This window comes from Schistocerca americana, chromosome 6, assembly GCF_021461395.2.
Source record: "Schistocerca americana isolate TAMUIC-IGC-003095 chromosome 6, iqSchAmer2.1, whole genome shotgun sequence".
Classification (NCBI taxonomy): Eukaryota; Metazoa; Arthropoda; class Insecta; order Orthoptera; family Acrididae; genus Schistocerca; species Schistocerca americana.
The window spans coordinates 338,359,692-338,364,254 of record NC_060124.1 but is presented as its reverse complement, the minus strand read 5'-3'; the positions used below and the strand labels follow the sequence as shown (position 1 = coordinate 338,364,254).

Sequence of the window (4,563 nt, the reverse complement as noted above, 5' to 3'; positions counted from 1 at the left end):
AAGACGCCAGATACCGCACCCCCCAGATACTTTTAGCAAATAAAAAGATATAAGCCTGACCTTGTATAGAACCCTCGACTCGTGCATGCTAATTTAAAACACTGTCCACTGCATTAACTTCACAGCACTACTGCCATCCTCTGACAGAGCTACTTTACGTACATGTGATTACAGTCCTGTTAGGCTGCCAATCCATAACGTCCATCTAAAAACTAAGCTACATCCGAACAGCCCAGGAAGACCCAACGGTACTGACCGGCTTCCATGTCATCCTCACCCGACACCAGTCACTCGATGCGGATATGGAGGGACATGTGGTCAACTCACTGCTCTACCGACCGTATATCAGTTTACGAGACCGGAGCCGCAACTTCTCAATCAAGTAGCTCCTCAGTTTTCCTCAGAAGAGCTGAATGCACCCAGCTTGCCAACAGCGCTCGGCAGACCAGATGGTCACCCATCCAAGTGCTAGCCCAGCCCGACAGCGCTTAACTTCGGTGATCTGACGGGAACCGGTGTTACCATTGCGGAAGGGCCGTTTCCCTTAACGTCCATTTACTGCCCTAAATATTCGGAAGACGAAGTTTTGTGGGAGATATTTGCGTATTGCTAGTATGTGAGGAATCGCGCCGTGAAGTCTGAGTGCGCCAATTTTCTTCACCCTGTATATCGGGCTCTCGAAGGTTCACACAGTCACTTTGAATGTGCTTGACAGTTGTTACCTAATTAGTAAGCCGAAATTCGTGAAGTAAAGTCTCTTCGACTTTTGGTAGGAACCAGTGGCTTTGGTAACTGAATTAACTATAAAATTATGTCTTGCCTGCCATTTAATTCAGTTCAACAGGTAATCGGTTTCGACTTTGCAACCAAAATCAGACCTTGAAAATGCAGCGATACACATCACTTGCACATGTCGATTTCGACTACACGTCCTCTATGTCGCTGCTGCTGCCTGTAAAGCAGGAACTGGTTATCTGTTTGAGGAAACTAGAATGAGAGTTCCTCAGATTTGGAGAAAATCAGTTTCTAATAAAATCGGTTGTAGTATAACAATAGGAATTACTCATTTAAATTAGATAATGATGAGCCGTCTTGTATTGATAGTGCTGTTGGCATATGCCTTGCCTCTGGTTCCTAATTTCTCTGGTCCAGCAGTCTTCAACATGGCAAGTGTGTTGTATAACTTTAGTTCTATTTCTTTCTTCTTACACTTAATCTCATGAAACTGTCTTCACTTTTCTTAACTTTTGCCCCCATTATCAGGCTTAATATGCTCTCATATTTCATAATGCCAACTTGATCCTCATCTAAAAGATCATAAATTTTCTTTTGGGTCCCTTATCATTTATTCTAGTAAAAAAAAAAAAAAACCGCAGGTGTTGTCAACCTTCTCTATCATTTTCATTTAATGCTCCTATGTCATTACTGGTTATAATGCTGATACAAATTACAAAAAAGCAAGTAGTTTTCCTTAAGTAAAGGAAATATGTTCATTAGATATCAATATGAACAAAAGTTGTGAGATCACCTAACAGTTTTGGAGCTACAATGAGAGAGAAGTTCAAATGAAGTAAGTGGTCGATATTCAAGCTGCTGTTATCACTTTTATAGAACAAAATGTTAACTCTGTTTCCAGTTTTGAATGTGAAAGATTGGATCAAATCTTCAAAAGACGACCCACATATTAAGCGGGTTAGGACGTCAAACAGGCCGACTTCGAGCAGGAGAGGCACTACAGGACATTTTAATTTCCACTGTCTATACTTTTACAAATAAATTCATAAAACTTTGTCAGCATGACCAGGAAGGATTCAGAATTTACACTCATAGCAGTGGAAGTTCGAAAACATGACGAATTAATTTTCTTTACAAGTGAAATTTCATCATTTTTTCACGTACTAATGGCAGCATTTGTTGCTAAAGGCACACTTTTCTTCATAAGTAAGAGAGATTCTTCTATGAATTTTTGCACAGCATACAAACCATACTTAAAGGTGTATGAAACTCTAGAATTTTCCACATCTATTAAAAACTGTGGTAAAAATTGTGTTTTTTCTAAACATGAAGTTTAAAATATAACAGCTCATTCGTTTTTTCGTAAACTAAATAAATTATAGAGTTTCATACACCTGTAAGTATGGTATGTATACTGTGCAAAATTCATTGAAGAATCGCTCTAACTTATGAATAAAAGTGTACCCATAGAAACAAAGGCAGCCATAAGTAAGTGAAAAATCAAGAAATTTCACATGTAAAAAAAATTATTTTGTTATGTTTTCGAACTTCCACTGAAATGAGTGTGAATCCTGAATCCTTCCTGGTGATGCTAACGAAGTCTTATGAATTTATTTATGAAAGTATAGACACTGGAAATTAAAATGTCGTGTGATGCCTCGCCAGCTCCAAGTCGGCCCGTTTGACGTCCTACCCCCCTTAAGACTATTTCCAAACACATTGTTCCACTAAACAAACACTAAACCATATCAGACCATTTTAAAGTTGCATATGTACTGTGCAATACACTTAGTTGAGGTCAATGCATTAATAATAGACTGTTGATCAAGCATGGGATACAGTTATGTAGCAACTAGTTGTGGCTATTTTTTATTTAGTGAAATACATGAATGCTAGAAAATTTGTGGAATAAATATCTAATAAAATGCATTTCTCTCTTTACAGATTGTGAATATGTCTTACTCTTATTTCGCCATTCTTCGAAACCTTAAAGATGACTAGGAGCAACAAGTAGCACTGTTCTTGAATCAAGGCGCCACTGGACTTCATAAACTATACTCTGATTCTGTATGGACATTTTATGCTAAGGATAATTATGTGTTAGTTTAACTACTATGTACTGCGCATGCCTGAATGATATTCCTTTGCTCATCACTACATTGTAACTGAGGGACACAATAAAAGATGAAACAAGACCCAGTATTTCGCTACATTTAACAAGTATGCATCTCTGCTGCAAATTTCTTCAGATTAACCTGTAAGATGGACATTGGAGGTAGGTACAAGGTAAGGAGTACAGAATGGTTACAGAAAACACAGGAGAATGCTACCACACCGTGAAGTATCCATGTCGCTTTGGGCTAGCAGACAAAATTAAATATAGATCAGCGAATGCTCTGCTGATTGTATTCATTATGTGAAGAAAGATTATTCTCATGTACCTGATGAACCAGAATCCCTGCGAACAAGATCACAGCCTTGCTGTACCTACGAAACATATTTCTATTAAATGTAAATATTATCCACACAAAAAATGTCGTTAGGGGTTTCTGCAGAACTCTTGGAGAGCTATTCACAGCTGTAATTGTAGTTTTTCTCGCAAATAAGGAAATATTTATTTACAAGGTTACAACTTTCCACAGTTTCCTCCATTACTACAGCGTACCCATCAACACCTCTTATGTTTTCTTGGAAGTCGTGGTATTATTGTTTTTCTCGCGAATTTCTGAAGATTCGTTCATTGTACAGAGAACTTTATAACTATAATGTATCTATGAAGACCTCTGAAAAAACGATGCTTTTCGAAAGTCGGATCCAGCTTCACATAATGACAGATTAGCTGCCAGGTAAAAAGACAGAAGTTCATTTAGGATGGACTTGAAATTACGATTAATGAGAAGAAAAACAATGAAACGTCTTGGACAGAACTTTCTAGTGTTCAGTCATTGACTATCTTCACAGGTACAGTTTTTTTTTTAATAAAAATAGATATTGAACCTAATGGGCACACTGTCAGCTTATCTTATTGTTGCCAGTAATTGTAAAAGTTGTTGAAAACGTTGTATGCAATGAGTTCATAAACATTTGAAGTTGTCGCATGTGTTAGAAAAAGCTGAGATGACTGTCATAGGTACTGAGAAGCAAGCCCTCATATTTCAGTGATAAACAGAATAGTAGGTGTAAAGCCAAAAGAAAACGTTTTTAACATTATCTGAGTCGAAAAACGCCTTTAAGGTATGACATGGTATACACTATAATAAATCCTGCACAATGGAAAGAGAAATCAGGCCTACTTATTTCAAAGGTAATGCATGAAAGAACAGATTCATAAAGCAATGAGTTGCGTGATCATGTGTTAGCCTTTTGCTTAAAGCTTCTAGCTGTGCAGTGGGACAGTTTTCCTGGTTGTGTATGCATACTCATATATTCAGTATCAGGAGACAATCAATATTTGAAACATCATTTAAAAGTAAACCCAAAATTCTATTGAGAATAGTAAGTGGGTACACTGAGTGCACTAAGCATGTTTCTAATGCACTACCTTTATTACGCATTAATTAAATTAATTATATTAATATATATTTGTACAATATGATACAGTTTCATTAATTTAATTAATTCATGAAAACAGTTGTCCATTATGAACATGTCTAGTGCACTCAACATAAGCACTTACTTCTATACATGAAAATTTAAGCGAATTTTGAGTGCACTAAACAGTAAATGAAATAAAATTTTAGTTGAAAACAATGTGCATATCGAGAGCACTAGAATTATTTAAAAGACAATTTTGGTGTATCAAATGCTGTGTTACATAGCCATGTAACA

The 4,563-nt window shown here is 36.7% G+C and overlaps 1 pseudogene; it reads right to left on the bottom strand.

Annotated features, from left to right (window-relative positions):
- Positions 1-425: 425 nt before the first annotated feature.
- LOC124620591 lies at positions 426-543 on the bottom strand (annotated as a pseudogene).
- Positions 544-4,563: the final 4,020 nt, after the last annotated feature.